The sequence below is a fragment of the Sapajus apella genome, unplaced genomic scaffold (assembly GCF_009761245.1).
Source record: "Sapajus apella isolate SASKATOON/1434 unplaced genomic scaffold, GSC_monkey_1.0 scaffold209, whole genome shotgun sequence".
Lineage (NCBI taxonomy): Eukaryota > Metazoa > Chordata > Mammalia > Primates > Cebidae > Sapajus > Sapajus apella.
The window spans coordinates 678,264-696,604 of NW_022437149.1; the positions used below are offsets into that span (position 1 = coordinate 678,264).

At 43.1% G+C, this 18,341-nt stretch overlaps 3 pseudogenes across 1 annotated transcript; 1 reads left to right on the forward strand and 2 right to left on the reverse strand.

Annotated features, from left to right (window-relative positions):
* Window positions 1-269: 269 nt before the first annotated feature.
* Window positions 270-1,771, reverse strand: LOC116544177 (annotated as a pseudogene). The gene has a single exon (XR_004265852.1). The product of XR_004265852.1 is annotated as a eukaryotic translation initiation factor 2 subunit 1 pseudogene (transcript).
* A 3,263-nt stretch (window positions 1,772-5,034) lies between these two features.
* Window positions 5,035-6,770, reverse strand: LOC116544203 (annotated as a pseudogene).
* LOC116544197 lies at window positions 6,509-8,368 on the forward strand (annotated as a pseudogene).
* The last annotated feature ends 9,973 nt before the right edge of the window (window positions 8,369-18,341 follow it).

Sequence of the window (18,341 nt, forward strand, 5' to 3'; positions counted from 1 at the left end):
ATAGCTCATTTGGGTAACCCTAAAAGATTTTGTTTTCTCTTAACCCTTTCCAGGGGTTTGGAGTAGTGAAGTGGACTTGTTGGGAAGTTGAAATCAATCTAGATAAATAATGACTAAACTCTCATGGGCCAACGACCCATGTGAGATTCTGATGAAAGATTTGAACTCAATAACAAGCTATTATTTTCATAAATACATAACACAAAAATATATAATATTTTTGTCAAAAACTAACTTCCTTAACCCCAACAGGATAAACTATTTTTTTTAATATCCCAGAAATTTATTTGATGTTTGCTTGAATACATTTTATGTAGAAAGATTGGGATTATTTGCTTTAGATGCCCCTGGTACATCTCATGAGGCATTGAACTAGAAAGGGGTGCCAATGTGGAGACATCAGAAACGGAAATCACAAGCCCAATTTCAGAACTATTCTTAAAGATTTGTCTCTAGTGAAATGAGGCCACTCCCTTAAAAATGCTCAAAGTGTTAGAGCTACTGTGTGAAAACAGCTGACATTTAGGAGGGCATTTCATGTTCTGATCTGTTAGAACATTTAAATACTTGGAAATAAAAAATATTCAGCTTTGAAGTTTTCAATACTGGAAAACTTTCAAGTCTAGAATTTCAGCCAGGAAGGGCTGCTCCGTGTTCCTTATATTGGACTCTGTTTCCCACAAAGTTAATCTTCAGCTTTGGCTTCCATTTCTTCTGCATCATCATCTCCATCCACTTCGGCATTTTCTCTTTCAAGCCTCTCCATCTGCCTCGCAAGTTCAGTCTCATCTGTATCTGTGACCACTTTGGGCTCCATTTGAACATTGAACACACCCCTCTTTTCCTCAATCTTTTCTTTGATAACAGCCATTGCTTGACTGAGGACAGAAAGGCCTTCTGTTCTTTCCAGGGTTGTCCTAGTCATTACATACCGAGGAGGAGCTACTAGATTAATCTTAATGGGCATGGTTTCTGTAGAACAATTCAAACCTGCTCTTAGGGCTTCTTTTACAGCATCAATGCCTTCATAACCATAACAAGCCACTTCAATATCCGCTCGAATTTTGACAGCCTGTGGGGTCAAGCGCCTATTAATATTATTAATGAGTACTTCCCGTTCATCTTCATTCAAATCTAAACTATCCAAAATAGATGGGTCTGAGACTGCATGCTTAAATGCATCATAGGCACCATATCCGGGTCTCTTGCACTTGTCATCAAAGACCCAGGCAGTCCTCTGGAATAGGCTTTCCAGCCGCTCATCCTTGGTGTATTCTAACACCTCAGCAACACGACGAAGAATGATATAAACAGTTTTGGATTTTGTGAATTTGTCTGCACATTTGATTGCTTCCTCTGGAGAAACTCTTCTTTTTGACAAATCTATATATCCTTTTTCTTTGTCCACCCTAATGACAACCACACATTCATTCCTGCCAATTCGGATGAGTTTGTTTATAGAACGGATACGCCTTCTGGATAATTCACTAAGAAGAATCATGCCTTCAATGTTGTTGTATTCCAGCAAGCTGACATAAGCACCCATTTCGGCAATGGATCTTACATTCACCATCACTACATCTTCCACCTCAGGAAATTTGTGTTGATAAAATCTACAGCTTAGACCCGGCATTCTGAGGTACGTGTGTGTTTCCCGCACGGGAACCCAGCGCCGCCTCCTTCAATCAGAAGAGACCAGGCTTGCTGCTCCCGCACCGGCTGCGGATCCTCCTCAGCGTGCGCTTCCAGGATAAGCTATTTTTACCCCCCAAAAAAGTCTCTTTTTAGCTGGGCGCGGTGGCTCACGCCTGTAATCCCAGCACTTTGGGAGGCTGAGGCGGGCGGATCACGAGGTCAAGAGATCGAGACCATCCTGGTCAACATGGTGAAACCCCGTCTCTACTAAAAATACAAAAATTAGCTGGGCGTGGTGGCGCGCGCCTGTAATCCCAGCTACTCAGGAGGCTGAGGCAGGAGAATTGCCTGAACCCGGGAGACGGAGGTTGCAGTGAGCCGAGATCGCACCACTGCACTCCAGCCTGGTTAACAAGAGCGAAACTCTGGCTTTAAAAAAAAAAAAAAAAAAAAAAAAAAAAAAACGCTTTTTAATTGTCATATAAATATTAAGGTCCTTTCTTTTTTCTTTATATTTCAGCTTTTATTTTCGATACAGGGGATACATGTGTAGCACTATTCATTGATCATGCTGGACCCAGCTAGTGAGCACAGTACCCAGAAGATACTTTTTCAGACCTTGCCCCCATGCTGCCTATCCCAGCCAGTATACCACTGCATCTATTGTTTTCATGTTTATATCCATGTGTGCTCAATGTTTAACTCCCACTCCTAAGTGAGGACATGCAGTATTTGGTTTCCTGTTCTGGTGTTAATTTCTTTAGGATTATGGTCTCCAGCTCCATCCATGTTGCAAAGGACATGGTTCCTTTTTTCATGGCTATGCAGTATTCTGTGTTGTATATGTATCACATTTTTTTATCCAATCCGCCATTGATGGGCACCTAGGTTGATTCCATGTCTTTGCAATGGTGACTACACAGCAATGAAAATATCAGTGCATGTGTCTTTTTGGTGTAATAATCTATATTCCTTTGGATATATACTCTAATGGAATTTCTGCATTGAATGGTAGCCCTGTCTTAAGTTCTTTGAGAAATTTTCAAACTGCTTTCCACAGTAGCTGAACTAAGCTACATTCCCACTACCAGAGTTTAAGTGTTCCCTTTTCTCTACAGCCTCACCAGCATCTGTTGTTTTTTGACTTTTTTTAATAATACCCATTCTGACTGATGTGAGATGGTATCTCATTGTGGTTTTGATTTGCATTTCTCTGATGATTAGTGATGATGAGCATTCTTCCATATTGTTGGCCATTTGTATATCCGCTTTGGAAAAGTCTCTGATCACATCTTTTTAATGAGGTTTTTTTATGTTTTGCTTACAGATTTAAGTATTTTATAGATTCTGGATATTAGGTGTATGGTTTGTGAATATTTGTCCCACTGTGCATGCTGTCTGGTTACTCTGCTGATCACTTCTTTTGCTGTGCCAAAGCTCTTTAGTTTAATTAGTTCCCACTTGCCAGTTTTTGTTTTTGTCAATCGCTTTTGGGGAATTAGCCATAAATCCTTTGTCAAGATGTTAAGAAGGGGATTTCCTAGGTTTTCTTCTATGATTTCTTTTTCTTTTTCTTTTTGGCGTTTGAGACAGAGTTTCACTCTTGTTGTCCAGGCTGCAGTGCAATGGTGCAATCTCAGCTCACTGCAACTTCCACCCCCCAGGTTCAAGGGACTCTTCTGCCTCAGCTTCCCGAGTAGCTGGGATTACAGGAATGTGCCATCATGCCCAGCTAATTTTGTATTTTTAGTAGAAACAGGGTTTTTCCATGTTGGTCAGGCTGGTTTCAAACTCCCAACCTCAGGTGAGCCACCTGCCTCAGCCTCCCAAAGTTCTGGGATTACAGGTGTGAGCCACCGTACCTGGCCAGTTTTCTTCTATGATTTTTATAGTTTGAAGTCTTACATTTAAATCTTTAATCCATCTTAAGTTAATTTTTCCATATGGTGAAAGATAAGAGTCTAGTTTCATTCTTCTGCTTATGCCCCAGCCAACAATTGTAGCACCATTTATTGAATAGGGAGTCCTTTCCCCATTGCTTGTTTTTGTCAACCTTGGTGACGTTCAGTTGGTTGTAGGTGTGTGGCTTTATTTCTGAGCTTTCAATTCTGTTCCATTTGTCTATGGGTCTGTTTTTGTATCAGTATCATGCTGTTTTGATTACTGTAGTCTTACAGTATAATTTGAAGTCAGGTAGGGTGATGTTCTTCCTATGTTCTTTTTACTTAGAATTTGCTTTGGTTATTGAGACTCTTCTTTGGTTCTGTATGAATTTTGTAATAGTTTTTTCTAATTCTGTGAAGAATGAATTGATAGTTTGACAGAAATAGCATTGAATCTATAAATTGCTTTGGCCAGTATGATCGTCTTAATGATATTGATTCTTTCACTCCATGAGCATGGTGTGTTTCTCCGTTTATTTGCATCATCTCTGATTTCTTTCAGTGATATAGATTTTCTTGTAAAGATCTTTCACATCCTTGTCTAGCTGTATTCCTCGGTATTTCATTCTCTTTGTGGCTATTGTAAACAGGGTTGCGTTCTTGATTTGATTCTCAGCCTGGCCATTATTGGTGTTGAGAAATGCTACTGATTTTTCATGTTGATTTTGTATTCTGAAACCTTAAAACTGATATTAGTTCTAATATTCATTTGGTGGAGTCTTTTTTTTTTCTTTGTGATATGCTTTTTTTATTTTAATTTTTATAAGTTCCAGGGTACATGTATAGGATCTGCAGGTTTGTTACATAGGTAAATGTGTGCCATGGTGGTTTGCTGTACCTATCAACCCATCACCTAGGTATTAAGCCCAGCATGCATTAGCTCTTTTTCCTAATGCTCCACCTCCCCTACCCCACTTCCCAACAGGCTACTATGTGTGTTGTTCCACTCCCTGTGTCCATATGTTCTCATTGTTCAGTTCCCACTTATATGGTCAGTTCCCACTTATGCTGAGGATAATGGCTTCCAGCTCCATCCATGGCCCTGCAAAGGACATAGTCTCATTCCTTTTTACGGCTGCATAGTATTCCATGGTGTATATGTACCACATGTTCTTTATTCAGTCTATTATCGATGGGCATTTGGGTTGATTCTCTGTCTTTGCTATTGTAAACAGTGCTGCAATGAACATACACATGCATGTATCTTTATAACAGAATGATTTATATTCCTTTGGGTATATATACAGTAAGGTGATTGCTGGGTCAAATTGTATTTCTGGTTCTAGTTCTGTGAGGAATCATTGCACTATCTTCCACAACAGTTGAACTAATTTAGATTCCCACCAACAGTGTAAAGGCATTTCTATTTCTCCACAGACTTGCCAGAATCTGTTGTTTCTTGACTTTTTAATAATTGCCACTCTAACTGGCATGATGGTATCTCATTACGGTTTTCATTTGCATTTCTCTAATGATCAGTGACATTGAGCTTTTTTTGAAGTGTTTGTTGACCACATGAATGTCTTCTTTTGAGAAGTATCTGTTTATGTCATTTGCCTATGGGATTTAAGGGGGTTGATTTTTCTTTTTTGTGGGGGAGGTGGGGTGTCTGACTTATTCAAAGTGGCTGTCAGAGGCCCAACCAGGGAGCAGAAACCAATTAGTTGGGAGCCGTGGGATTGAACAGGGTGGGAATTTCCAGGTATCAGAAGGTAAAAGGAGGTCAGCTGAGCAGCCAGAACAGCATTAGGGCCATGCTGAGCAGGAGAGGCCACCCAGGGCCCTGCCCCACTCAAGGCTGCAGCATAGAACCTTGCCATCTCCTCGTTGGGGTTGCCCTGGGCCAGGTGAAATCACATCTGGCTGCTGCAGCCACTCCCTTGGCTGTAGTTGCTGACCCGGTAGGAGTAACTCCAGATTTCATTGCACAGAGCAGTGGGTGTGGGAAAGTAGAAATGAAAAGATACACAGGCAGCTCCCACTGGGGACCTGTTAAATCCTGAGGTCCAGTTCCAGCCCTTGTGCCAGTTGCTCTTGCAGGTGTAGGAGGTGCAACAATCCTTCCACCATTGCCCACAATCCTCTTTGTACAGGGGCATGTTCAGTACCTGCTCTTTGCACCAGCTCTGATCCACCTGCTGGGTCCAGGGCCCAAAGTTGGAGGAGCACTTGTAGGGGCAGGTGTCTTGGATGAAATGCTGTTTGCAGGCAGGTGCCACCTCTCTGCAGTGGTTCCAGTTGAATCTATATAGGTAGAAAACAAGGAGAATGCTTCCAACTTTTGCCCATTCAGTAGAATATTGGCTGTGAGTTTGTCATTAATGACTCTTACTATTTTGAGTATGTTCCTTCAATACATAGTTTATTAACAGTTTTTAACATGAAGGAATATTGAATTTTATAGAAGGCCTTTTCTGTATCTATCAAGATAATCATGTGTTTTTTGTCTTTAGAATTGTTTATGTGATGAATTATGTTTGCTGATTTTCATATGTTGAACCAGCCTTGCATCCTGAAGATGAAGCCAACTTGATAGTGACGGGTAAGCTTTTTGATGTACTGCTGGATTCAATTTGCCAGTATTTTATTGAGAATTTTTGCACTGATGTTCATCAGGGATATTGGCCTGAAGTTTTCTTTTTCTCTTGTATCTCTGCCAGGCTTTGGTATCAGGATGATGCTGGCCTCATAGAATGAGTTAGGGAGGAGTCCCTTCTTTGCAATTGTTTGGAATCGTTTGAGAAGAAACGATGCCAGTTCCTCTTTATACCTCTGGTAGAATTCATCTGTAAATCCATTTGGTCCTGGTCTATTTTTTGGTTTGCATGTTATTTATTACTGCTCGATTTCAGAGCTTGGTATTGGTCGATTCAGGGATTCAACTTCTTCCTGGTTCAGTCTTGGGAGGGTGTATGTATCCAACCTTGGCAAGGTTGCTGGATCTGCACAGAAAAGAAAGTGCCACTTAATAAAAAATTTACCCCAATAGTGGTACCATCTGCAGAGCTTGCTGCCCTTGGACCTTAGCAGGAAGCCTTCAGGGTGTTGTAATCAGCAGGCAGAGGAGAGGGAGGCCATAGAATTAAAAAGCGCAAAAGCAAGAGTGCCATGCCAAACATCCCCAACATGACCCAGTTAAGCAGGAGCCGGGAGTAAAGGGAAAATGAACTAGAATACAATGAGCTGCCCCATTATGGCAGGATGAATGGAGTAGGGGTTCCCAATTCCATGTACAGAGACCCTCACCCACTTCAGCCAATCCCCCCAGTTCACAACCTGAACCACAGGCTGCCACTCCACGCCACACAGCATGCCCCGCACCCCAATGTCATGCTGGCCAACATGGGATCCACTGTCAATGACACCTTGAAGCAGGACAAAGACGTGATCTATGGGCACCCGTTGTTTCCTCTGTTAGCTCTGGTCTTTGAGAAGTGCGAGCTGGCAACCTGCACTCCCCAGGAACCTGGAGTGGCCGGCGGAGACGTCTGCTCCTCTGACTCCTTCAACAAGGACATCACAATCTTCACCAAGCAGGTTCACGCCAAAAAGCCACTTTTCTCCTCAAATCCAGAGCTGGACAATTTGATGATACAAGCAATACAAGTACTAAGGTTTCATCTTTTGGAGTTAGAAAAGGTTCATGAACTGTGCAATAACTTCTGCCACTGATACATTAGCTGTTTGAAGGGGAAAATGCCCATCAATCTTGTCATTGATGAAAACGATAGCAGCACCAAGTCAGATCATGAAGAGCTTTCAGCCTCCTCCACAAATCTCGCTGACCATAACCCTTCTTCTTGGTGAGACCACAATGATGCAACCTCAACCCACTCAGCAGCCACCTCAGGGCCCTCCAGTGGGGGCCATGCATCCCAGAGCTGAGACAACAGCAGTGAGCAAGGAGTTGGTTTAGACAACAGTGTAGCTTCACCTGGTATAGATGGCAATAATGATCCAGATAAGGACAAAAAACACCAGAAGAAAAGAGACATTTTCCCCAAAGTAGCAACAAATATCATGAGAGCATGGCTCTTCCAGCATCTCACACATCCTTACCCTTCCGAAGAGCAGAAGAAAGAGCGCAAGACACAGGACTTCCAATTCTCCAAGTAAACAACTGGTTTATTAATGCCAAAAGAAGAACAGCACAGCCCATGACTGACCAGTCAAATTGAGCAGTGAGCCAAAGAGCAGTGTATAGTCCAGAGGGTCAGCCCATGGGAAGCTTTGTGTTAGATGGTCAGCAACACATGGGGATCTGGTCTGCAGGTTTGCAGAGCATGCCAGGGGACTACGTTTCTCATGGTGGTCCTATGGGAATGCATATGGCACAGCCAAGTTACACTCCTCTCCAGATGACCCCACACCCTACTCAATTAAGACATAGACCCCCAATGCATTCATATTTGCCAAGCCATCCCCACCACCCAGCCATGATGATGCACAGAGGAACCCCTAACCACCCTGGAATGACTGTGTCAGCACAAAGCCCCACAATGTTAAATTCTGTAGATCCCAATGTTGGTGGACAGGTTATGGACATTAATGCCCAATAAAATGAGTGGCCTGAGGTGTCCAGGCCACTTACAGACACTTAAAGAGAGTGCTGTAAAGAGATAGCAGCCACTGCCCCAACACGCTGGTAGTACTTTGTTGAAGTTTTTCTGTCAGCCAGGTGAGTGCCTCATGCCTGTAATCCAGCACTTTGGGAGGCTGAGGCAGGTGGATCACCTGAGGTCAGGAGTTCAAGACCAGCCTGGCCAAAATGGGGAAACCCCATCTGTACTAAAAATACAAAAATTAGTCAGGCGTGGTGATGCATGCCTGTAATCTCAGCTGCTCAGGAGGTTGAGGCAGGAGAATTTCATAAACCCGGAAGGCGGAGGTTGCCGTGAGCTTATGTCACACCACTGCACTCAAGCCTGGGTGACAGAGTGAGACTTCATCTCAAAAAAGAAAGAAAAGAAAAAAGGAAGGAAGGAAGGGAGGGAGGGAAGGAGGGAGGGAGGGAGGGAGGGAAAAAGAGAAAGAAAGAAAAAGAAAAGAAGAAAGAAAGAGAAAGAGAAATTAATTTTTGTGTCTATTATTCATCAGGAATATGGGTCTGAAGATTTTTTACTTTGTCATGTATCTGCCAGATTTTGGTTTGAGGCAGGAGAATTACATGAACCCAGGAGGCAGAAGTTGCAGTGAACCAAGATTGTGCCATTGCACTCCAACCTGGGTGACAGCGTGAGACTCCATCTCAAAAACAAAAAAACAATGGGCCTCTTGAAGACAACAGATGGTTGGGTGTTATCTTTTTATCTCGATTACCACTGTGTGCCCTTTGAGTGTGAGTGTTTAGCCTATTTACATTCCAGGTTAGTATTGACATATGTGATTTTGATCTTGTCATCATGTCGCTAGCTGTTGTTATGTGGACTTGATTGCATAGCTGCTTTATCGTGCCTGTGGGCTATGTGCTTATGTGTGTTTTTGTGGTAGCAGATGTTATTCTTTCGATTCCCTTCATACTCTCTTACGACTCTCTTAGGAACCTCATAAGGCTAGTGTAGTTGAAATGTATTCCCACAGCATTTGCTTGTCTATGAAGGATTTTATTTCTCCTTCACTCATGAAGCTAAATTTGAGTGGATTTTAAATTATCTGCCGAAATTATTTTCTTTAAGGATACTGAAAATAGGCCACCAATGTCTTCTGAAGGTCTGTAAGGTTTCTATGGAGATGTCTGCTACTGGCCTGATGAGGTTCCCTCCTGTACGGGACCTGCCCTTTATCTCTAGATGTCTTCATGATTTTTTTCTTTTGCATTAACTTTGGTGAAGCTGATAACTATGCCTTGGGCTGGTCATCTTGTATCTAGCTGGGTATCTCTGTACCTCTTGGATTTGCATGTCCACCTCTGATTAGGGAACTTTTCATGGACTATATCCTCAAATGTATTTTCCAAGTTTCTCATTCCCTCTCCTCTTTCAGGAGTGACAATGAGTTGTAGATTTGGTTTCCTTACATAATTCCATATTTTCCTGAGGCTTTGTTTATCTTTCTTAATTCTTTTTTCTTTATTTTTGTCTAAGTTGACTGAAAGAACCAGTCTTCAAGCTCTAAGATACTCTCCTCAGCTTGGTCTATTCTGCTGCTAATACTTCCAACTGTATTATGTTCTTGAAGAGAGTTTTTCAGCTCTAGAAGTTCAGTTTGGTTCTTTCTTAAAATGGCTATTTTATCTTTCTGCTTTTATTTTATTTTACTGGATTCTTTGGATTCCTTAGAGGAAGTTTTAGTCTTTCTTGAATCTTGATGAGCTTCATTGTCATTCAGGTTCTTAATTCGATGTCTGATGTTTCAGTCATTTCAGACTGGCTAAGAATCATTAGTGAGGACCTAATGGACTTGTTTGGAAGTAAGGGGATATTCTGGCTTTTTGGATTGCCAGAATTATTTTGTGTATGTATATATATGCAGTCTTGCTCTGTCGCCCAGGCTGGAGTGCAGTGGCATGCTCTCAGCTCACTGCAACCTCCGCCTCCTGAGTTCAAGTGATTCTCCTGCCTCAGCCTCCCAAGTAGCCAGGACTACAGGCACATGACATCACGCCCAGCTAATTTTTGTATTTTTAGTAGAGAGAGGGTTTCTCCATGTTAGCCAGGATGGTCTCCATCTCCTGATCTCGTGATTCACCCACCGTGGCCTCCCAAAGTACTGGGATTACAGATGTGCACCACCATACCCATGGATTGCCAGAGTTTTTACCTGATTCTTTCTCATCTGGAAGGGTTGGTGTTCTTTTAACTGTGGTGTAAGTTGAATATATTCAGTTGGCTTTGTTTCTAGATGCTTTCAGAGGGTCAAAGTCTGTGTAGAATCTTCATGTGTAGGTGAATTCTTGTGTTTGGTTTCACAGGTGCACATATAAGTGGGATAAGTTTTTGCTGCTGTGGTTTAGGCCATGTGGGCTATGTGCTTATGTGTGTTTTTATGATGGGGTTTAAGAGTAATGACCAGTAGCCAGGTTAATACCTAGTGTTCCTAGGCATGCTCTGTGTAGGGTAGGGGAGAGAGATGCTCCCTCACCAGGTCCACTCCTGATCCTTGAGGGAGCCTGCTCTGATGGCTGCCACTGTGCCCAGGCATCTTTTGTTAGGTGCAAGGCTGCAGGAGGGAGATGTGCCACACTCTCTCTGGACTGGCCCTGTGGAAGGAGGAATTCCCTGTTTCCGCCCTTGCCCAAGAGCCTGCTCATCTCACTCTTCTCAGTGTTCTGAAGATGTAGGTTTCTCCCTCACTCAAATGCCAGCTGCAGATCTTGGCACCACACTCCCAAACTACATGCTACAGCCCTGGGGCACCAGGACATCCCACAGAGGCTCATGTTTGCATTCCAGCTATCCTGGGGCAATCCATTGTGCTCTTCAGGTACCAGAAAAGTACTCAGATGCAGCAAAACACTCAGGCTGGGCTGTGGGGGTTGCAATGTGCACTCAATCCTGCAAGGCAGCTAAACACGGACCTTGGGAGGGGCCAGTGGGCAGAAAGACTTGTGGAGCAGATGCATCACAGTTCCTCAAGGAAATTGGACCCACTGTCTTAGCTCAAAGTCACGTGGTGCCCCTGCCTCCCAGAGGGATAGGGAGAAACCTGGGGGATGGGTGTATGTAGCTGCCCTCTACTGGAGCTGCCCAGTGCACAAAAACTCCTGGGCATTATGTTGTCCAAAAGCCTGTTTCTGCCTGCTTTTCAGGGAGATCACCCTGCCAGCTCATACACAGGAGACATAGGCTCCCCTATAGCTAGGATCTCAGAGGTCCAGGGCAAGAGTGAGCTGTCCCTCAGCTCCCTGACACAGCTTCTGGGAAAAGGGGCAATTAAGGGAACTGGGTATGCCTCTGTGTGGCAGGGAATTACCCTGGCATTCAAGCACCACACACAGGTTTCACAACTGCCTCATTCTTTAGCCTCGGGTTTAGCATAGCCTCTCCATCCACTCTGAGTGTTTTCTACAAAATATTAATAAATTGGTATAATATTTTATTAATGAAACAGTTAAATAATTGTTTTGATTAAAAATATATCTTAATAGTAAATTGCTACTGTTTGACTATATTCTAGGAGTAAGAGTAAACCAGAAGGAGACTGACAATCCCAGATCCAGCAGCTCATTTGTGAATCACCTAATTACGGAAAATGGATTTAGATGACTAAAGACTACTAGTGCCCTCCCCTGCTTATAAGAAGCAAAAGTAGACCTGGCAAGATACCAAATAGGAACTCCAGTCGGCAACTCCCAGCAAGATCAACACAGAAGGTGGTGATTTCTGCACTTCCAACTGATGTACCTGGTTCATCACATTAGGACTGGTTAGACAGTGGGTACAGCCCATGGAGGGCAAGCCAAAGCAGGGTGGGGCGTCACTTCACCTGGGAAGTACAAGGAGTCAAGGATCTCCCTCCCCTAGCTAACAGAAGCCATGAGAGACTGTGCTGTGAGGAGCACTCCACCCCAGCCCAGATACTACACTTTTCCCACGGCCTCTGCAACCCAAGACCGGAAGATTCACTAAGGTGCTTACGACACCAGGGCCCTGGGTTTCTACACAACACTGGGCGGCCGTTTGGGCAGACACTGAGCTAGCTGCAGGATTTTTTTTTCTCATACCCCAGTGGCACCTGGAATGCCAGCAAGACAGAGCAGTTCACTCCCCTGGAAAGGGAGCTGAAGTCAGGAAGCCGAGTGTTCTAGCTCAGCAGACCCACCTCCACGGAGCTCAGCAAGCTAAGATCCACTGGCTTGAAATTCTCACTGCCAGCACAGCAGTCTGAAGTTGACCTGGGACACTCAACCTTGGTGGGGGAGGAATATCTGCCATTACTGAGGCTTGAGAAGGCGGTTTTCCCCTCACAGTGTAAGCAAAGTCACTGAAAAGTTGGAACTGTGCAGAGTCAGCCATAGCTCAGCAAAGCCACTATAGCCAGACTGCATCTCTAGATTCCTCCTCTCCAGGCAGGACATCTCTGAAAAAAAGGCAGCAGCCCCAGTCAGGGGCTTACAGATAAAACTCCCATCTTCCTGGGACAGAGCACTTGGGGGAAGGGGCAGCTATGGGCACAGCTTCAGCAGACTTAAACATCCCTGCCTGCCAGCTCAGTGCAGCGAATCTCCCAGCACGGTGCTTGAGCTCTGCTAAGGGTCAGACTGCCCCCTCAGGTGGGTCCCTGATCCCCATGTCTCCTGACTGGGAGATACCTCCCAGCAGGGGTCGACAGATATCTCATTCAGGAGAGCTCCGGATTGTATCTGGTGGGTGATCCTCTGGGACAAATCATCCAGAGGAAAGAACAGGCAGCAATCTTTGCTGTTCTGCAGCCTCCACTGGTGATCCCCAGGCAAACAGGGTCTGGAGTGGACCTCCAGCAAACTCTAGCAGACCTGCAGCAGAGGGGCCTGGCCATTAGAAGGAGAACTAATGAACAGAAAGGAAGAGCATCAACATCAGCAAAAAGGATGTCTGTTCAGAATCCCCATCCGAAGGTCACCAACATCAAAGACCAAAGGTAGATAAATCCATGAAGATGGGGAGAAACCAGTACAAAAAGGCTAAAAGTTCCAAAAAACAGAATGTCCCTTCTCCTCCAAAGGATCACAACTTCTCACAAGTAAGGGAACAAAAGTGGATGGAGAATGAATTTGACAAACTGACAGAAGTAAGCTTCATAAGGTGGGTAATAAACTCTAAGCTAAAGGAGCAGGTTCTAACTCAATGCAAGGAAGCTAAGAACCTTGAAAAAATGTTAGAGAGATTGCTAACTAGAATAACCAATTTAATGAAGAACATAAATGACCTGATGGAGCTGAAAAACCAGCAAAAGAACATCATGAAGCATACACAAGTATCAATAGCTGAATCCATCAAGTGGAAGAAAGGATATCGGCGACTGAAGATCAACTTAATGAAATAAAGCATGAAGACAAGACTAGAGAAAAAAGAATGAAAAGGAGCAAACAAAGCCTCCAAGAAATATGGGACTATTGGAAAACACCAAACCTACGTTTGATTGGTGTACCTGAAAGTAACAGGGAGAATGGAACCAAGTTGGAAAACACTCTTCAGGATATTATCCAGAAGAACCTCCCCAGCCTAGCAAGACAGGCCAACATTCAAATTCAGGAATCAATGCAACAAGAAAAGCTAACTGTCCTCAATATATATACGCCCAATACAGAAGCACCCAGATTCATAAAGCAAGTTCTTAGAGACCTACAAAGAGACTTAGAGTCCCATAAAATAATAGTGGGAGACTTTAACACCCCACTGTCAATATTAGCCAGATGAACAAGACAGAAAATTAACAAGGATATGCAGGACTTGAACTCAGTTATGGACCAAGCAGACTTAATAGACATCTACAGAACTCTCCACCCCAAATCAACAGAATATACATCCTTCTCAGCACCACATCTCACTTATTCTAAAATTGACCATAAAATTGGAAATAAAACATTCCTCAGAAAACGCGAAGAACAGAAATCATAACACACAGTCTCTCAAACCACAGTGCAAGCAAATTAGAACTCAAGATTGAGAAACTCACTCAAAACTACACTACTACATGGACACTGAGCAACCTGCTCCTGAATGATTACTGGGTAAATGACAAAATTAAGGCAGAAATAAATAAGTTTTTTGAAACTGATGAGAACAAAGACACAACATACCAGAATCTCTAGGACACGGTTAATGCAGTGTTTAGAGGGAAATTTATAACAGTAAGTGTCCACAAGATTAAGCAAGAAAGATCTAAAATCGACACTCTAACATCACAATTTAAAAAACTACAGAAGCAAGAGTAAACAAATGCAAAAGCTAGCAGAAGACAAGAAATAACTAAGATCAGAGCAGAACTGAAGGAGATAGAGACAAGAAAAACCCTTCAAAACATTATTCAATGCAGGAGCTGGTTTTTTGAAAATATCAACAAAATAGATAGACTGCTAGTCAGATTAATAAAGAAAAAAAGAGAGAAAAATCAAATAGATGCAATAAAAAATTATATAGGGGACATCACCACTGATTCCACATAAACACAAACTACCATCAGAGAATACTATAAACACCTCTGTGCAAATAAACTAGAAAATCTACAAGAAATGGATAAATTCCCGGGCACATACACACTCTTAAGTCTAAAATGGAACTAAGTTGAATCCCTGAATAGACCAATAACAAGTTCTGAAAGAGAGGCAGTAATTAATAGCCTACCAACCAAAAAAAGTCCATCATCAGACTGCCAAAATCTCCCAAATGCATGGGAGCTAAAATATATACAAGTATAGCATAAAATAAAATGAAAGAGGTTTTTGCATTTCTTTATGTTTTTTTTAATTATACTTTAAGTTCTGGGAAGGGACCCTTGCACACAAATGCACAAGTGAATAACATTCAGTGTGAGCAAATGTTTCCCAGAAAATACTGGAAATTAAGGGAAAAGGAATGCCCATCCCAGTCTCCACTTCCACAGAGTTTTCTCTGAGAAATTGGTCTGAGTGAAGGCCCTGCCCAAGCACCCACACTCCCAGGCCTTCCCTTTGGCAGAAGACTTGTCCTTTTCTTTGGGGTTTTCCAGCAAGTCACATGGGCTGAAACAGGATGTCTACACATAAAAACACATCTGAAACTCTTATAGCTACACTCAGGAGTCAGGAGCTTTTTCTTAGAAAAAGTCAGAGCCAAGGCCAGGCATCGTGGCTCGCGCCTGTAATCCCAGGACTTCGGGAGGCTGAGGCAGGTGGATCACGGGGTCAGGAGATGGAGAACATCTGGCGAACTCAGTGAAACCCATCTCTACTAAAAATACAAAAAATTAGCCAGGCATCATGGCATGTGCCTGTAGTCCCAGCTACTCAGAAGGCTGAGGCAGAAGAATCACTTGAACCTGGGAGGCAGAGGTTGCAGCAAGCCGAAATCATACCACTGCACTCCAGCCTGGGTGACAGAGTGAGACTCTGTCTCACAAAAAAAGAAAAAGTCAGAGGGAGAGGCATAGTTCCTAGAATAAGCCCAGATTGTCAGTTTCCACCCACCTCCCTGTCTGTTGCCTTACTGACTACAAATAGCACATTCCAATCCTTAGAAGACCTTCCAGAGTCTGGCATTATGGTGATTGACTGGGCAAGGGCTGGACTACAAACAGCTCACTATTTGTTACTGTTGCCTGAGTTACCACAAGCCTTTGTGCCTTCTTCTAACCTCCAAACCTGTGTCCCACAGTGTGAACCAAAAAACACATTTGATTCAGTTCCACAGTGCCACAAAAAAAAAAAAAAAAAAATCCCATTTCCTTCCTATGGCTGGTCCTAGAAGTTTTGACAAAAAACATGAGACACAGGACACAATACCCCCAGTGGCTCCAAGCTTCAAGGTTCCAGACACATTTGCAACTGAGTCAAGGAATGAAAAAACTTAGCATACGAAACTATACAAAATATTTACAAAAAATGTGCTACAAAGCAGAAATATGGAAAACTCACCATATGATCTAACACTAAAGCCCCGTAAATGAAAAGAGCAAGAAGGCTGTGCCTCACTGTGAGTTGACATCTTGTGAGGACAGGCTAAAGACCCACACATTCCAGGAAAGCCTTCAGCCCTGAGTCAGCGTAGAAGTACTACCTAGCAGGCAAGTGTGTGACAACCTGACAGGTTCTTTCTGTTTGCTGTACAGAAAAAACCAGTTCACTGAAACCACGTTATTCCAGGAAAGAGTTTAATTAACATGAGGCCAGGCATGTTTGAGATGGAGTTATTACTCAAATCAGTCTCCCAGAAGAATTAGATGTCAGAATTTTTCAAGGATCATTTGGTGGACAGGGGACTACGGAATGGGTACTGCTGATTGGTTGGGTATGCAATCATAGCAGTGTGAGGTAAAGTCCTCATGAGCTGAGTCTGCCTTGGGGTTAGGGGGGAACCACAGGACCTGTTGAGTCATGAATCACAAGTCCAGGTGGGGTCAGCCTGAAAAACATCTCAAAAAAACAAAATTAGGTTCTACAGTAATGATGTTATCCACAGAGGTAATTGCAGTTGTTACAAATCTTGTGACTTCCAGAAGAATGATTGGTTATTTGTTATGCCTGTATTTTAGCAGAATTTAGGTTCCTCTCATAATCCTAGCTTTGTGGCCTTTCATTAGTTTTAAGATGGTGGTTTAGGCTGGGCGCGGTGGCTCAAGCCTGTAATCCCAGCACTTTGGGAGGCCGAGGCGGGTGGATCACGAGGTCAAGAGATCGAGACCATCCTGGTCAACAAGGTGAAACCCTGTCTCTACTAAAAATACAAAAATTAGCTGGGCATGGTGGCACGTGCCTGTAGTCCCAGCTACTCGGGAGGCTGAGGCAGGAGAATTGCTTGAACCCAGGAGGCGGAGGTTGCGGTGAGCCGAGATTGTACCATTGTACTCCAGTCTGGGCAACAACAGTGAAACTCTGTCTCAAAAAAAAAAAAGAAGGTGGTTTAGTTCAGGGAAGAGCTATTACCATCCTTGCTCTAAGGTTAAACTATAAACTCGTTTCTTCCAAAGTTAGCTAGGCCTACACCCAGGAGTGACCAAGGACAGCTTGGAGGTTAGAAGCAAGCTGGAGTCAACTATGTCAGATTTCTCTTACTATCATAATTTTGCAAAGGAAGTTTCAAGGGCATGGCCAGAATGGAAATTCCACTGCGCACCCAACAGGAGATAATATCCCTGCATCTAAGGTCAGGCTTCATGTATAATGGCCACTGTCTTATTCCTAGTAGCTGCAAGAAGGTTACCTCAGCTGAGGCTCTTGCTAACCATTGACAAAAACTTCAATCCAAAACCCTGGGGTTGACAGAGCTCAGTTGGCCTCCAGTCTTGTGCCCCCAACTTGGAACAAGACTCTGTCCTCCTTCATTAGATCTTGGAAGCTAGGATCATAAATGGAGGATTTTCAAGGAAACTTTTGTTCCATACAAATTGCCACATTTTCAGTCTCTGCTTCTGAAACTTTTTAGATAAAGACATACATTCATCCAACATTTCTTGACAACATGATTCATGAATGCACTTGCCATAAGAAATAAATCAGACCTTCTGGTGGGGGCCACAAACATTAAATGAGCTGAGCAGAACTTAGTTTTATGAAAGTTGTCAGTATCAACATGAAGTCACTTAAGTCAAACTTTAACAAAATAGAGCCAGGAGGCCTTGGAAAAGGGCCTCTCATGCACTGATGACTATGATAAGAATTGTTGCAATAGCTATCTAAAAACCACAAAAATTCCAGACAAGATATTTCTGTGAAGACATCCACCAGCAACAGCCAGCGTTCCAGTGAATAACTGCCAACTGCTGCTACAAGCTTCAACAACCAAGAAGTTTGTTTCAAAACGACTTACGCAATCTTCCCCTTTAGCCTTTCGTTATATGCTTGCCTTTCCTCCAACCTTTTCAGATGTGCCTACAGCTCACCACCACATGCATACCCTGGATTGCAAGGCCTTGCTATTGTTGAAAAATCTGTTTTGGAGAGTCTCTCTCTGTCACTCATTTAGGTTGACAGTTCTAATCATCAAACAGCAATATTTTCAACTTATTACATCTTCAAGCAGAAAGATTCACTTACTCAATTTGAAGTAATTATTGCCATAAAAAAGACAATAGCTGCATAGTTGGAATTCGGCTTTTGAAATGTGTGTGTGTGTGTGTGTGTGTGTGTGTGTGTGTGTGTGTGTGTGT